Consider the following 18,136-nt stretch of genomic DNA (forward strand, 5'->3'; position numbering starts at 1 on the left):
ACAACAGCAATGGTATGACCAACAGGGTCCACAATGAAGGTGTCCTCCCACTGATTTTCATTTTGGTCTGACCACAGAACCCCTCATTACCCTCACTATTCAAGGTAAACCACATGTAATGCTGGCAGACACAGGAGCAACGTTCTCCTGTCTAAATTCCACCTACTTCCCTCCTTCAGCTCAAACTCAGTCAGTTATGGGAGTCAGTGGGACCCCTATCTTACAGCACTTCACACAGCCATTGTTAACCGAATTTAACTCACAAACACACACACATTCTTTTTTGCTTTCCCCTGCATGCCCAGTAAATTTATTAGGAAGAGATCTTATGTGTAAATTGAATCTGTGCATATGGATGAATGTGGATGGCATTCATGTCACTCCTGTTCCTCCAGTATCCACTCCTGATTCCCCAGTCACCATTCTCTCCCTCACACCAACCCCAGTGTCAGAACTACACCAATATGTATATTGGTTACGCCTGCTTCCCACAGGCCCTGACACACCCTCCATTCAACATGCATTCAACATCCTGAAACCAGCCATATACAGACTGCACCCCTACATGTCCCCACTCCCACAAGTACACTGTACTCTACATGTAGCTGACGACCTGGACACCCCATATCAAGATGACTGGGAGACAAACATGCAAGGACAGCACCCACTTCTCTTATGCAGAGGCATATATTGTGGTAAAGAAGGGGTGGCTGCTTCTGTGGTCTTAACGCACTCCTCTGAAGACTGGTACACACTCTGGGACTCTTCTTCCCCGCATGTCACACTCGCAGTAGGATTTGGCCAGCAGGCCAGATCCCTGGGCCCTATGATAAAACGTGCACTAACATTTAAATGGCTCCCCACCTCCACACCTGGCCTTCTAAAAGCTGACACTGACGCTGAAGACATGTGGTGCTTTAAAGGGCCTCACACAACAGAGAAAACATTGCCTGAAGTTCTCCCACTCCCCAGAGAACATGGACTCCCCTGCACTGACCATCCCAGCGCAGCTACCGCCCTACTAACTCTTCCCCAGCATCTGTTCACCACCGGCCCATATGACACTGGACTCTTAGAAACACATCCTGTGACTGTTACAATCAGACCGCAGCACCACACAGTCATTCACAGACCACAGTATAGACTCACCCCTGACCAGGTCCAAGGCATAGCTCCAACCATTCAGGGACTCTTAGAAGCTGGTGTCATATATCCCACTCGTTCTCCCTGGAACACTCCCATTTTACCTGTCCCCAAAGCTGGAGGAAAAGGATGGCGCATGGTGCAGGACTTCAGACCCATTAATGACATTACTGTCCCAGCTGTGCATCCTGTCCCAGACCCACATGTCTCTTTGACATCACTTAACCCCTCCTTCACCCACTTCACAGTGGTTGACCTGGCCAATGCTTTCTTCTCTGTGCCCCTACACCAAGACTCACAGGAGTACTTTGCATTCACTTTCAATGGTCAACAATACACGTATTCCAGATTGCCACAGGGATACAGAGACTCACCTGGACTGTTCAACAGGATCCTCAAATCTCATCTTCTGCAGCTGCAACTCCCCACAACTGTGGTCCTCATACAGTATGTGGACGACCTTCTGCTGGCTGCTACAGATCCCCTCACCTGTGTGGAACAGACAATGGCACTGCTGACATTCCTAGCCTCAAAAGGCTACAAGGTCAAAAGGGACAAAGTACAAGTTGCTAGGAGACAAGTCCTCTTTCTGGGCAGACAAATTTCATCAGCAGGCCTTGGGGTGTCTCCCAGCCATAGACAGGCTATTCTGCATCACCCGCTTCCCCTCACAGTTGCAGACATGCTGTCTTTTCTGGGCCTCACAGGATACAGCCGCTCACATATCCCTGACTATACCAACAGAACTACATCGCTCAGGGAACTGGTGGCTGCTGCTGGTCATCGCTGTCTCACCGCCCCCCTCCTATGGACAACAGAGGCCGAGGCCGCCTTCTCTGACCTCAAAAGTGCCCTAGCAAGGGCAGAGACACTCACCTCCCCAGACTACTCACTCCCATTTCATATGGATGTTTCTGAAAACAATGGCTTTCTCAATGCCATTTTATTTCAGAAAAAAGGGGGAGACAGACATGTACTGATGTACCACTCATCAAGGCTGGATACAGTGGAAAAAGGACAGACAACCTGTGCCCGCTATGTAGCGGCGCTGGCAAAATCCATTGACAAAACAGCACATATTGTAATGTGCCATCCAATAACAATCCACACCACACATGGTGTCACAGCTTTTTTGGCCAGCAAGGAATTTGCATACAGTGCCACAAGGAGAACAAAACTGCAGACTGCCTGTACCCAACCGCACATCACCTACTCATCAGAAGGAATAAACATGGCCAACAGTATGAGTAGACAGGGAGTGCCACATGTTTGCGAGGAAGAAGCAGCCCAAGAAAGCAGAATAAGGTCAGATCTGGAAAACGTACCAGACATGTCGGCTGACATGTGGCTCTACACAGACGGATGTTGCTACAAAACAAAGGATGGGACTAACAAAGCATCATATGCAGTAGTCCAACAACACCCAGATGGAACACATCAGACATTGGAAGCAGGAATAATAAACCAACCAGCGTCAGCACAGAAAGCAGAAATAAAAGCTCTGATCGCAGCCCTTCTGCTAGCCAAAGGAAGAACAGTGAACATTTTTACAGACTCTGCTTATGCTCATGGAACAGCACACTTGGACGCGATCATGTGGAAAAGGCGAGGATACGTCACCTCTGCAGGAATGCCCATAAAACATCAGAAGGAGATAATGGAGCTAGTGGAGGCTATTGCCGCTCCACTAAAGGTGTCCATAATGAAATGCAAAGGACATGACGCAGGGCAAGGAAGAGTAAGTGCAGGAAACGAGGCAGCAGATTCTGCAGCCAAAAGAGCGGGAGGATACTCCCCAAAACAGATGGTACTATCGAAAGAGATAGAATCACAACCAATGGCACTGGAGCCTAAAGACATTCTAGAAATGCAGAAAAAGGCAGGAGCCTATGAATGGAATCAGTGGCAGCGGAGCGGCGCCACAAAAGACAAAGATGGGATATGGAGGTCTCATCAAGGAAAGATAGCAGCATCAGCCGAGATGTGCAGAATGTTGCTACCTGAGGCACACAGACCAACACATGAAGGAAGAAAACAGACTCTCCTGAATCTGTCTGAGCTGTGGTGGCACCCCAATTTGAGGGACATGGTGACACATTTTTGTCAGGAATGCAGGGTGTGTGGAGAGCATAATGTTCAGAAACCATACACCACACTAAAAGGAGCGTACCCAGTCCCCACAGCTTGTTTTCAAGATATCAGTATAGATTATACTGATATGGGCGCAGAAAATGTGGTAGGGGGAAAAAGGTATCTTCTGGTGATGGTAGACAGGTTCTCTAGGTGGGTAGAAGCCATTCCCACCAGAAAAGAGGACGCAAAAACAGTGGTGAAATGGCTCAAAACTGAACTCATCCCGAGGTATGGGGTCCCCAGGCAAATAAGGTCAGATAATGGCACACATTTTAACAACAAACTACTAAGAGAAGTAGAACAGGCCCTGGGAATCACTCATGCCTTCGGATCAGTTTATCATCCACAGTCACAGGGAATGGTGGAAAGAGCAAACCAGACATTGAAGGCTAAGATAGCCAAGGCATGTGCAGGAAGCAAGTTAACATGGGTAGAAGCGCTCCCATTGGCCCTCATGGCTATGAGGTCCTCAGAAGGACGAGAAACACATTTGACCCCACACGAAATAATGACAGGGAGAAAAATGCCAGGACCTCCACTAGATGGAGGCCACATGCCAATGTTAGATGTTCAGCAAATAGAAATGACAGACTATATGAAAAAGCTAACATCTCTGGTTTCAGCCCTTTCTACGCAGGTCCAGTTGGCGAACAGGAAACCGCAGGAGGAAGCAACACTACCTGTCAAGGTAGGCGACTGGGTCAGGGTCAAAGTTCACAAGAGGAAGTGGACTGACCCCAGGTGGTCCGGGCCGTACGAAGTGAGGGAGGTTACTTCACACTCGGTCCAGGTTAAAGGTAAAAAAGGAGCACCTTGGCACCACCTGACACATTGTGCCCCAGCCGCACCTCCTAGCCGCCCATTGGCAGAAATTAGAAAAGCAATCCAAAATGTATAGATGGAAGAGATGTTTTGGCGGGGAACAGCCCCCGCGTAGTACACCCATAACTTGGAAGGCAATGGGGTTTGGGAAAAAGACAACAGTTGTCCTAGCAGTAGTAGTAGTAGTGGGAGTTGCAGCATTAATTCTGGGGTTGGAACATGCGTATGGGGACCGAGACCACAAAGAACAATCACCCGGTAGTGTCCAACCACCTCTCAGTAACAAAGGAAATGAAACTAGACGAGAGAAAAGAAGAGCAGTTTGGGCAGTAGTGAAGCAACACACTAAGGGCCCATCCCCAAGGTGCGGTGCCAGATTGACCCTCCCCTATGTGAGAGACTCAACCACGTCATTTACCTTTGATTTGTGTCAGGCTATAGACTGCGGGGGGTATAATAGTTTCTACAAAAACACAGATGTGTACATCTGTGACGACTATCAAAAGGTAGAGGACTGTGAAAGGAGCGCTTCCGGACAGGTGAAAGGTAGTCTCTGTAACAGCTGGTATGACGCGGGTTGGACAACAGGAGGGTGGAAACCATGGGCGAGGTTGACAGACAAAAGAGATTGGTGGGTACAACAAGATGAATGGGAGATATTATCTATACAGCGGGACTATAGTTCAGACCCCACGAAAAATCCCATAACCCTGTCAGTAAATAGAGCAATTGGGAGCAGGAACGGTCAGGATGTGTGGATGTTAGCCATAGGTGTATGGATAGCAGGAAGTGACCAGATAACCCCCCTGCAGATAAATATTTTGGATCCCCTCACGCACACACAGAATGACACTGACATGGCAGAGACTACAGTAAAACCCCCCTGAAGGAGGAAGACGTAATAGTGCAGGACTTCTCTAAAATGAGGGTGGAAGATGTGTTAGAGTTATCAGCAGGTGCAGGCCAGGACAATTTATGGATCAGGTGGCTAATACAGAATGCCAAAGAACAACACATGGAAGGGTGCGTGGCCTGTGCCACAGCTAGACCAGTCATGTTCACTAACCCGGCCCCGTTGTTTCCTAATGAGGACCCAGCAGGATATGCATGCATGTTGAACTTCACACACTCTAAGACAGCTTCCCGCAATTGTACTACCCTAGCATCCCTCTTTCCCCCAGGCTTTGAAAAACCAGGGTATTTTACCGCCATAAAGGGGGAGGGTGCAAGATATCACTGTTTCAATCTCACCGGATCAAGCAAGCCCACAATCAAACTAGGTGATATACCCCCAGACTGGTGTAATACAACTGTACAAAACAAAACAGCCCTAGGCCCAGTGGCTAGAATAGGACTATTCTACTATTGTGGTGGTCTTAGGTTGTACTCCCAGATAAAGTTCCCAAATCAAATGTCAGGAGTTTGTGCTATGGTTAGATTAGCTATGCCCATATCTTTGGTGGGGAGTAGAGTCCACTATACCCACCATAAGGCTGTGCAACTGACCGTAAAGAGAAGGCGCAGGGCCCGTAGTATGCAAGGCCCGGCTTTTGATCCATGGGCGGGAACCCCAACCTATATAGACAGCATAGGAGTTCCTAGGGGTGTCCCGAATGAATACAAATTGGCAGATCAAATAGCCGCAGGATTTGAGAATATACCACTGCTTTCAGCCATCTTCCCCGTCACTCCCAGCAAAAATGTAGATAGGATAAATTTGTGCATTATAATGTTTTACGCTTGAGCAATGCAACTAGGGATGCCATCGAAGGCCTGGCCGAGCAGATGGCCCCAACGTCCCTCATGGCGCTCCAGAATAGGATGGCGCTGGACATGCTGTTGGCTGAAAAAGGAGGAGTCTGTTCCATGTTCGGAGAGATGTGCTGTACGGTCATCCCTAACAACACTGCCCCGGATGGGAAGGTCACCAGGGCTTTGAACCAACTTCGAGCCCTTTCCCAGGAGATGCATGACGCCTCAGGTGTATCAAATCCATTGGAGGGGTGGATGACAACCTTTTTTGGCAAATGGAAGAATCTTATCACTGCTTGTTTGACATCTATTGCTGTTTTTCTCGCTATTCTAGTTACCTGTGGGTGTTGCTGTGTGCCCTGCCTGCGGACCATGATATCCCGGCTCATCACCACTGCCTTGTCCAAAGAAAAAGCGCCGCCTCCCTATTCCGCTGGGATGCTGCCATTACTCACCATGCCTGAGGACGGGGAGGACGTTGAGGCACTGCAGTTAGTGTAAAAAGTGTTCGCACCTAGTAGGTGCGAAAAGGGGGAATTTGTGGGAAAATAATACAATGACTGAGGTGGTGATGAACAGGGCACTCAGGAACGGCCACGTAAAAGCTGGCTTAAAGTATATGCTGAATTAACCAAAGACTAAATAAGAGTGTGTGTGTGTGTGACATATTATACATTATGCTTTGCAGCTGGGGTACGGCTAGGAGGGAGAGAACAGGAAGGGCTATCTTAGTCAGATAAGCTACAGTGAGCACGAGAAGAGGAGATGGTGAGGCCAAGGACACTGAAGTTCGAGGACGGTCTGATAACTCAGAGAACAGGACGTACAAACTAAGAAGGGAGTGAACATAGCTGTCTTGTGAAGTAAATGATAACTGAAAATAATAGACAGGCAAGAAGGAAGAGGCAGAGCAGGGATTGTACCCCAGCAACAGTATAGCTGACCAATCAGGCCCCACAAGGGGAACCAATATAACCCTGAGCACGCTATTGTTTAAGTGCCTTTTTGGGAACCTCTGTACTAGACAAGTTTCCATCAGGTCCGTGCACGTTTAACTGCCCGGAAACGCATTTCATCTGTTGACCACAAGAATAAACGCTGTGTTAATTCATCATGGAGTCAGTTGTCAGTTTATAGAAGGATTTCTCCAACATGTCTCAGGGAAATAGAGAAAGGGATGCATTTCTGCACTAATTGTATGTTTTTTTAACGTTAACGGAATTAATTACCATAGAGAAGTAACGTTAGTAAACTTGTTATTGTTGTTTTGTTGTCTAATCAGCTGCCATCTACGGAAAGCAGCATAACAAGATAAACAACGGTAATGTTACTTAAGTATTCTGCAATTTAAAACACTTAGCTAAGTTAGAGCGCATAGACATGCTAGCTGACTGTTAACCGGATAGTAGCTAGCTGTCATGAAGTAGCTAACGTTAGTAGGCTACTATAGGTTAAGGAGCGTTGCCAACACGTGCACACAAAATACATGAAAACGTGTCAAATCTGCAAAATCTGCAATCTGCGAAAAACTGTGCAAAATTCCTCATAGACTTTAATGGGAAATCTTAGGGAAATCACTCAACATCGCTCAAAACAACACCTCCATGCTGCATCGCCATACTTTAATGTAGAAACATAGTTACAAACAGAAACTGAAGACAGGACTTTGGTGTTTATTGGGCTGATGGGCGTTCAGATATCAAGCACGGTTTCTCCCAAATCACATTTTTACAACCATCACTACTCTAGTGTTGGTAGAAATCAACGCACACTTTACCAATTTCCACGTGAAATGTGTTGGCTTTATACACGCTAAAAGTACTGTTTTTTAAATGGAGGCTTGTTGGTTTAGTGCTAGGTTCGTCATAGCTGTTTCTGGGAAATAGAAAGGTCTTAAATAGGTTGTAAAAAGGTCTTTCTCTGAAGGGATAAGACACTTAACACTTCACCTTTAAAACTAAAATTAAAATTTTAGCAAAACTGGGGTGTTTTATTTATATATATTTTGCTCAGGCAGGCATTGCTAAACCCACCAGACTCCATGTAAATAAACACTCATTTTAGCATTGTATTACACACTTCATTCAAACTGGACAGAAACCAAATAAAACTATGAAAAGCTGTTTTTGGTCTTCTCTACACTTTTCTAACCATCACAACTCTAGTGTTAGTGGAAATAAACACATGCGTTACTCATTTACATATGAACATATGTTTACTCTCTACACGCCAAAAGTACTGTTTTTTTTAAATGGAGTCTGGTGGATGTTTTTATTATTTATCAGTCATTTAAACCAGAAATGCAGTCGATACACATGCTTGCTCTGCAGATAGTTTATGAATCAACATGTATGCATTTGGCTTGCCGTCTGCCTACAGCGTAGCTCTTCTGCAGCCCGTCATGGCGTTCATAATTTGTGCGATTAGAGTGGGACATCACTTCCAAAGGGTTTATACATATAGTGCAGTTTGATATATTTATGCTGTATATTTTTAAATTAGTGAGATATTTAAAGAAAAAGAAAAAGTTACCAAAAATAGTCTGTTATATTAAAATGATTTTATCTTAACAAAACGTTTCAAAAAAAGAAACCACTCAAACCTGGCTATTCAGTTAGTGTTTAAATGTTAAGGTTAATGTTAAGGAAATTAATTTGTAACGTTACAGAAACGATCATCTTCTAGTCTGCCCTTTGCTAGATATTTGCTTGGCAACAGTCCCCACCAATCAGAGACGTTGCTGTCACACACACACACACACACACACACACACACACACACACACACACACACACAGACCATCAGCCATCAGACTTGTACATATTATTACTATTTTATTGAATTGTATTTTATTGTTATTTATAGCATCTTATTTATACAGCTTATTTATAGCATATTCTATATGAAGATATACCTTCTTCATATTTTTAAATTGTAGATGGGAATTTGTGATTAGCCTCGGTGCCAGGAGCTGACTTGTTGTAGCCCAATGTAACTAACATTGCCTATCCATTACATGTAACCAAACAACTTAACATTGACATTATATCACATCTGGTGACAGGACCTGTGACAACCTCACTAGTCACTTCACTAAGTTGTACATTAGATATAACTTACCTGTCCAACGTTGGTGAGCGGGCCGAGCCTTGAACTGGTGTCATTCGGTCGGCTGACGGCTGTATGGATACACTTGCTCTCAGGGGTCACCTCTAGAAGCAGAAGACAGAAACAAAAGGACAATAAAGAGAAAGTCCTAGAGAGGATATTTGACATCTGAATTTAAAAAAGAAACCGTTCTAGCACTGATAGAAAGACAAAGGAAAACCTTGCTTTAAAATTCACTAACAACTTTTCTAAGATATTAACAATCAGGAGCAAGACATTTATAAAAATCCATCGGTTGTGAAGACATACCTCTTCAGCATACCTCTCTTCCTGTGTGTGGAGCTGAGACAGTTCCGGAGCATGTGTAGCCACAGGCTCAGTGAGCTGCATGCCTCTAAGCACTTGAGGGGCTCTTTCAGACCATTAGCCATCGGACTTGTACATATTATTACTATTTTATTGTATTGTATTTTATTGTTATTTATAGCAACTTATTTGTACAGCTTATTTATAGCGTATCCTAGTCCTGGTGACAGGACCCTCTAAACTGTAACGACCCCCCAAGTCATGTTTGTGTTGGGTTCAACAAAACACATACACTCAGATAATATACTAACTGAAGCTTGAAAAAGCAAGTTTAGACAACGTCCTTGCATGTCATTGTCCACATAAACCATGTTCTACCCAGGCGACCACACACACACACATATTGAAATTGGTTGGTAGATTTAACATGTGGCCCCAAGTCACTTCACTAAGTTGTACATCAGATTTAACTTACCTGTCCAACGTTGGTGAGTGGGCCGAGCCTTGGACTGGTCTCATTCGGTCGGCTGACACCTGTATGGATTCACTTGCTCACAGGGGTCACCTGTAGAAGCAGAAGATAGAGACAAAAGGACAATAAAGAGAAAGTCCTAGAGAGGATATTTGAAATATGAATTAAAAAAAGAAACCAGTCTAGCACTGATAGAAAGACTTTGGAGCCAATTTGTCATCAAGGCCCTGTAAAAAGGAAAAAATTCAAAACATATTGTAGACCGTGGAGCATGAAAATTATACTCTGATGAATATAGCATTTAATGACTTCTTTGTTTTTGTTCTACCAATCTGTAATGGTCAATCTCATCTCTGCTATGGTGTGCTGGGTATCAGAGCTGGTGGTGCTAACAAAAGCTATAAAAATCATGTTCCACCTGAAGCTAGATGAAAAATGTACTGGATTTTGGTAAAATGTGAAATGTTCTATGGTTAAAGCATTTGTCATGAGAACTATCAATTTCACAAAGTCAAATTTTGACCACCTTGCATCTCCATGGCCAGTCTGAGTCACCATAAGCATAGGTAATCTCCTCTCCTGGATTTATGTCTCCAACTGCAAACAAGCAGAGATGGGGCTTCCCTTGCATAGCGATGTACTTCATCTTGACATTAGGGTTTATATGGTCGTCATTTACAAGTTTGCCAAACGATCCATCCTTTTTTGCTGCATCAACACTACAATCACACAAGTTACATTTTCTAAACAATCAGTTTTTATACTAAATATACTAAATTAACCTGAAGGGAGAAAAAGAGTCCTATAATTCTGATTAGATTAACCAGTGACATATACTTACCACCACAGTTTTCCATCAAAACTGAACTTGAACATAAACACTTTGAGGAGGTCATGGTATATTCTCTGTCTCCTCTCACATTCTTGCTTAGTTATCAGCTCACCTCTGTATTCCAACAGACAGTCTCCCTTTTCAAATGGAACAGAGGTGAAGAGGCCACGACCTAATTCATCAAAGACAAAACAACATATAAGTGGCAAAAAGTGATGTATTAAAGTTGAATCATGATTAGACAGTCGGAAGATTTAACATACCTTTTACAGCACTGATGTACTTGATTTCAAGTCCTACTTTGTCACTTTTAGCAGCAACATAAAATCTTGCATCATCCCTTTGGATTAATGCGTCTACGCGGCTGCATGTTTACCGTTTTCCGCTGTCACAGCCTAAATTACCAAATGTGATCGTCGTTATTACAACGGTCACTGGGACAAGCATGATCAGAAAAAAGAAGTCTGGGTAAATTAGTAATGTACAATTCACATCTGGATAGAAGCCAAATGATGTGCTCATAACTGCCCCATGCATATTTTGATTCTTTTAAGAATACCTTAAAAAGTGTAACAACATCTACAACAAGTACCAGGCTGGTGGGAGTCTTAACTACATAACAGTAGGATGACAGTTGCTTTAATTTCCAGCTGTGCTGGACCACATTCAGACTAAACTGATGGAAAGTCAATGACCACATCAGATAGTTTCTCTAATCAAAAACCAAATGGAGTGAATCTCTAGTAGGCTTCATAGACCATGCTGCTTAGTGTTATCATCCAAAAATAACAGACAGGTAGCAAGAAAAAAGGTTTTAACTAACAGCAGCTGTGTTTAGCTTCCAGGATAAAATCTTAACTTGATAAATATTCTGTCTGTATCTCTTCTCTTTATAATCATACTCTACATATTCTCTTTCTTCATGTAACAGTAATGGGATTCACATTGTATTTGGGTTTTAAAGTCCTTTTTAAATTTGGTTTCTTTGGTCAATATGAATTACAGATTATTATGACATGAAATTTTATCACTGTGATGCTGTTTTAGAATTATTCAAATAATTAAATTGCAACTGACCGGTCAGAGAATGGTCAAAAGTATGTAAAACTACATGAAAAAAGGCAGTCCCATCCACTACAACCTTACTAGATTCAATATAGTCATATTTTTCTCAACAAAAGTATTTAATTCTCTAAAACAAACCCAATGTCTGAGGTAAAAGTTAAGGCTTCCAGGTCCAGACTAAAGCTACAGGTGGACACAGACAGGCAGTTACATCCACTTGTTAATCAACTTAGTAGGACACCAGGAAAACCAAAGAGGACATTATCATAAATTCTAATGTGTCTGACAACATCATGGAAAGGTCGACCTTTCTGTTAAAGATTAAAAAACATAACATCCACGAAATTGCGTTCGTTAAACCCAACAGACTCCATGTAAATAATCTCTACTTTTAGCGTGTCTAGAGCAGCATATCTCCACCAGACTCCATGTAAATAATCACTACTTTTAGCGTGTCTAGAGCAGCATATCTCCACCAGACTCCATGTAAATAATCTCTACTTTTAGCGTGTCTAGAGCAGCATATGTCCACCAGACTCCATGTAAATAATCAGTAATTTTTTTTCTGGCTCTGGCTGTCTTTGTGACTACCGGCTCCGTTTGGTCAGTGTTTTTTTTCTTTTATTCCAATTTTGGGTCTGTCAGTTACAGTGAACACCGTTAGTTACTTTGGTAACTCCAGATTCTATTGGGTTTATCCCTTCGCGCATGCGCAGTCGTGAAGATTTTCTTTCCCGCCCTAGCGTCCAGCGCGGGCCTCAACTACGTCCGCATTTACTGCATATATACAGAGCGGACCCGTTGTTCGACTCCCAAAACATCAGCTTTTTCTTCAACTAATGTTCTAGGAGCAGGTGGCCCGGACCTTAGAGGGCTACGCCTATACTAATAGAATCTGGAGTTACCAAAGTAACTAACGTTCTATTTCGTAAAGGCTTCGCCCTCTAAGGGCTACGCTATTGGGTTAGGGCGAAGCTGATGTAGTCAATGCCACCTGCGGCACAAGGTCCACAAGCCGAACATACACCACATTGCCCCAGCAACAATGTACAGAGGCTAGTCAGAGTCATTCCTCTGACAAAGCCTGCCCTGCCAATGGCGCGGCCGGAAAGGTTCATGTGGCCCGCAATATGATGCAGTAGTACAATGATTAATGGGGGTTAAGCGTGATTGACCCTGTCGCTCATGCAACGGAGAGACATGATTACCTCCGTGCATGCAACATGATTATGACAATGTATGAGATAAGAACTGTGTCTCACAAGAAATACCCTAGGTACAGGAGAGGTGAGACAGCAGAGCAGGGTCATTCAGCACTAGGTGTGAAGGAAATTGGCAACAATCAAGGCATCCGCTTTTTTTTTTTTTTGGCACATTCAGCGCGGCATTACGCGTCACTGACTGTGGACAAAACCGCATGAGACATGGAAGATTCAGACATATCTCGCAGATAAAAGCGGACTAAGGGGCACGGGGAAGCCCAGGAGGCTGCCGCGCAAATGTCGGCTACTGCCATGCCTTTAAATAGAGCCGCAGACGCCGACAGAGCCCTCGTAGAGTGACCCCGAATGTCTTGGGGGGGCTCTTTCCCTTCCGAGCTATAAGCCTGGGTAATAGCCTCGCACAGCCAGTGAGACAGACGCTGTTTTGAGAGGTCTGATCCTTGGGAGTGTTCTCTATAATGAACAGCTGCTGAGTTTTCCTGATATTTGCCGTGCGTAAAATGTATTGTGACAGAGCGCGCACCGGACACAACCGGTGGGAAGCCTCCTCCGCACCGTTAGCGTGAGGTGGGGGGAAAAAACCCTCGAGGGAAAACACCCTTGACCGAAAAGAACTAGTTAAAGTCTTCGGTGTGAAGGAGGGATTTGGCTGTAAGGTGGCTGCGCTCCCGTCCCCTCTAATGGAGAGGCAGGACGGAGAAACTGACAGTGCACATAAATCACTCACTCTTTTGGCCGACGTTAGGGCAAGGAGAAGTGCTGTCTTAAGCGACAGCATTCTGAGCGAAGCCTCTGCCAAGGGCTCAAAGGGGGGCTTCCCCAGAGCCCGGAGCACCAGAGCTAGGTCCCATTGGGGGCGAACAGCCGGTTTTTGACGCCTAACCCCCTTCAGGAAACGCTTCACCAGGGGATGCGCAAAAACTGTCCTCTCACCGAAACCTTCGTGACAGGATGAGATGGCTGCTGCATATGCTTTGACTGTAGATGGAGCCAAATCATTATCCACCAGAGTTTGTAGGTACGTCAGCACGAGAGGTAGGGGACACGATGTGGGGTCTGCGTCCCTCTCTGTGCACCAGCGCTGGAAGGCAGACCAGCGCCCTGCGTAGCCTGCTATGGTAGAGGGGGCTCTGGAGCCCTGGATAGTGCGTACCACGGCGGGGGGCAAGCCTAATCTCTGTAAGCGTTCCCGCTCAGCAACCAGCCCCACAGCCTCTGATTTATCACTGGGGGATGACAGATCGCACCGTTCAGCTGCGATAGTGCGTCTCTCCGCCACGGAATCTGCCAGGGGGGAGCCACCAGCAGCTGAACGAGGGTTGGGAACCAGGACGCGCTCGTGCGCTCCGGTGCCACCAGAACAATTAACAGATCCTCCTCCTGGACGCGCTCCAGGAGGCGAGGGATCAGGGGGACCGGGGGAAAAGCATATAGGAGGGTTTTGGGCCCGGGTTTGTGGGAGAAGGCGTCTACGCCGAGGGGAGGGTTGTCCCGCGCCGTCAAGGAGAACCACAGTGTGCGCTGTGTGTTCTCTCGTGAAGCGAACAGATCCACCTCCGCTTCCCCGAACCTGCTCCATAACGTTTGAACGATAGTGGGATTCAATCTCCACTCGTTGTGGGAGGGCCCCCCCCTCGACATCAAGTCGGCTGCCCGGTTCAAAAACCCCGGGGATATATACTGCTTTGAGAGACAGCAGGTGGCTGTGCGCCCACAGCAGGAGGCGTCTGGCTATTTCTAACAGCCGGGCTGAGCGTATGCCGCCCTGGCGGTTTATGAATGCCGCCGCCGTGATGTTGTCCGTCCTTACTACAACATGCCTCCCCGTCACCACTGGTGTAAAGTGTTTCAACACCTTCAACACCGTGGACAGCTCCAGGCAGTTTATGTGAGGGAGAGGGGGAGGAGGCCAGGCCCCTCCCACCACCTGTGACTCGCACATTCCCCCCCAGCCAGTGAGGGACGCGTCTGTGTACACCGTCACATATGACGTCACTCTGCCCAGGGGAACCCCGGAAGACAGGGTTTGGGGACTCCCCCAGTATGCCAGGTCTGATTGGAGGGAATGAGGGATGGACAGCATTCGCCATTTGTGGCGAATGGGATCGAGCCGCTGGCGGTGAAACCACCTCTGGACTTTCCTCATGTGGAGGAGACCCAGGGGGACCACCGTGTGTGCCGCGGACATCATGCCCAAGAGCCGCATAACTGACAGCGCTGACACTGTCGCGCGCGGCCTGAAGCGGGACAACAGAGAAGTCAGGGCTTCCTGCCTCGGTGCTGACAGCCTGGCTCTCATGCTGATCGAGCTCATGTCTACGCCCAGATAAACTATCGATTGTGCGGGGACAAGGGCGCTCTTCTTCCAATTCATGGCAAAACCCAGCGTTTGTAGGTGCTGCAGAACCTCCATAGTGTGTAGCGCCGCCCGCTCACGAGAGGGGGCTAGAATGAGCAGATCGTCCAAGTAAAAGAGGACTCTGATGCCCCTCTCCCGTAGAGGCTGGAGCGCCGTTTCCATGCACTTGGAAAAGGTGCGGGGGGCTAGTGAGTATCCGAACGGCAGCCGGTTGAACTGGAAACGGGCCCCTTGGAAGGAGAAGCGCAGGAATTTCCTGTGCCTGGGAATTATTTGGATGTGAAAGTAAGCGTCTTTCAGATCCACGGATGTAAACCATTCGTTGGGGCGCACACATTCCAACACGTGCCTGATGGTGAGCATGTGGAAGGGGCGCTCCATGACATACCGGTTGAATTTTGACAGGTCGAGGATGGGACGCAGTCCTCCTGACTTCTTCGGGGTGAGAAAATAGCGAGAGTAAAAACCCTCGTTTTCCTCCCCTGGAGGGACGCGGGAAATAGCTCCGCTCGTCAGCAACCCTTCTAACTCTGACGTCATTGCGTCTGACTCTGCCAGGGATGAAACCGTCGTCTCCAACACACCCGCGAAAGGGGGCGGGGGGGAGGCGAACTGGAGTGTGTAACCCCGTGTTATCAGCTTTGACATCCACGAGTCCATGTGTGTCAAGCCAATCCATGCCGCGCTGCACTCTGACAGTGGGCGAGCACATGTCTGAGTGTTGTTCACCGACATGGCAAGCAGGGAGCGCAGAGCCCATCCCGCCGCTGGGCGAGACGAGTGATCGCGTCGCCCAGCCCATGGCAGGGCTTTTTCGAAAGGGCAGTGGCCGGTCGCCGCCGTGTGGGGCGGGAGCGGTCACTGGGTTAACCCGACCCCCGCCCCGCCGGCATCGCCGTGGGGAGGTGGGTGGACAAGCATCGTCGTCCACCGTGGGAGGACGCTCATTTCCGCTGCCTGCGCAGCGGGGACGCAATGGCGCCCCGCTCGCGGCGACGGCCTGGTGTGTGCTTGTGTGGGGAACAACTGTCATAACAGTGCCCTGTTTAGAGCAAACAGGGACTGTTTGGCTGAGGGGAAACAGCGGGGCTACATCCACTACCAGGGCCAGCCCAAACTCTGCCGCAAGTGTGGTGAGAATGGGCACCTGGCAGAAGCGTGCCAGCAGATTATTTGTGGCAAATGTAGAGAAATTGGGCATACCTTCACGGAATGCACCAATGGCAGGAAGTGCAATCTCTGTGGAGAAACAAACCACCTCTTCAGAGATTGCCCAAAGTCATTTGCCAACAAATTAAAGACGGCAGCAAAAAGAACGGAGAAGGAACAAGATGAATTGTTTGGAGAGCTGTTTGGGCTGGAAAATTCAAATCTCCCGCCAAATCCTGTGATTGGAGGAGAAGGATCAGGGGAGGCGGGAGAAGGGGAGGGGCCTGCAATTGCCCCACCAGTGGTGAACAGGGAAGAAGTAGTGGCAATGCAGGCAGAAGGCGGAGCTAGCCCAGTGGCTGGCTCAGAACAGGAAACTGACCAGTCACAGGGTGATAGTGAGGATGTCCCCCTCCCCAATGCCCAGCCAGGCAAGAGGCTAATTTCAGAATTGTCTTCTGAGTCTCCTGGAGTCTCGGAAAAGAGGGGAAGAGCTGGGACTGACTCAGACAGTTCATCTGTGGAGGGGCCCAGAGTCTTCCCCTCCGATTCACCCAATGAAGTCTCATTCCTAAGCATAGCTCTGCAATCAACCCCTAAGGTCTCTAAGCTCAACGCAACCCTGTGTCAGAGGCCAACTCCCAGAGTCCGAAAGGGAAATGGAGTTCAACCCCGTCCTCTCTCACCTGTGAGAATGAAGGAAGAGCTCCATTCACAAGAAATTCAATAATTGTTGTTTTAAATATTTGAAGTCCCTCCCTTTCTGTCTTTAAGATGTCATACTTATTCTTAACCATACTCATGGCACTCACCTTCTCAACTATCAATGTGAGAAGCGTCAAGTCGAGAGTTAGAGCCCAGACGGTTTTATCCTTTCTTAACTCTTTTAAGTCAGATGTGTTTTATTACAGGAATGTGGCCTTCCATTTTTAAAGCACTACAGGGAATGGGAGGAGTTATGGCCACAAACGTCACTAGGAGCTGGAGCGGCTCAAAATGAAAACAAGAGTGATGGAGTGGCCATTTTAATAAAAAACCCTCTAGTCTTGGTAAAGGGCAGCACTGTGGTGAGAGATGGTCGGGCACTTTTAACACACCTGACTTTTATGGGGAGGGATTTTAAAGTCTTAAATATTTATGGCTTTAATGACAAGAATGACAGGTATGACCTTTTAGAAGACCTGCAGCCCCACATGCTAGGTAGGCTACCTTTAGTCGTAGGGAAGGATTTTAATTGTATTTTAAGCAAGAATGACAGGAGAAGAACAGGGGATGATTTTAAAGCAGACAAGACTTCACTTTTATTACAAAGTATATGTAGCGATTTTAAACTTGTGGACTGTTTTAAAACCATGCATCCCAGAGAGGAGGGTTTCACCTGGTTCAGTAGTGACGGCACCCGAGCCTCTCGCATAGACTACATTTTATCACGTGACTGCCCACCAACCGATGCTAGATTAGTACCTGTTTTCTTTTCCGATCACGCAATGCTTTCCTGCACTCTTTCACTCTCTTCCGGTGTGACGGCAGGAAGCGGTCTGTGGAAGCTCAATTGCTCCCTGTTAGAAGACAGGGAGCTAGATAGGCAGTACAGGGAGCAATACAAAGAATGGCAGACCCTTCAAGACTTTTACGATACACGCGCACAGTGGTGGGAAATGGTGAAGGGGAAGACTAAGACTTTTTACAGACAGGCAGGTAAGAGGAAAAAAGATAGGGACAACAGACGCATGATGGGACTGCAGAAACGACTTCAGAGGTATTTTAAATTA

At 46.7% G+C, this 18,136-nt stretch overlaps 1 long non-coding RNA gene across 1 annotated transcript; it reads right to left on the reverse strand.

The window, feature by feature from the left end:
* Positions 1-10,370: 10,370 nt before the first annotated feature.
* Positions 10,371-10,908, reverse strand: LOC116681575 (uncharacterized). Its single transcript, XR_004330045.1, has 3 exons — positions 10,832-10,908; positions 10,578-10,740; positions 10,371-10,455 (listed from the first exon to the last, which is right to left on the reverse strand). It is a non-coding gene; the product is annotated as an uncharacterized LOC116681575 (long non-coding RNA).
* Positions 10,909-18,136: the final 7,228 nt, after the last annotated feature.

The sequence above is a fragment of the Etheostoma spectabile genome, unplaced genomic scaffold, assembly GCF_008692095.1.
Source record: "Etheostoma spectabile isolate EspeVRDwgs_2016 unplaced genomic scaffold, UIUC_Espe_1.0 scaffold00018649, whole genome shotgun sequence".
Lineage (NCBI taxonomy): Eukaryota > Metazoa > Chordata > Actinopteri > Perciformes > Percidae > Etheostoma > Etheostoma spectabile.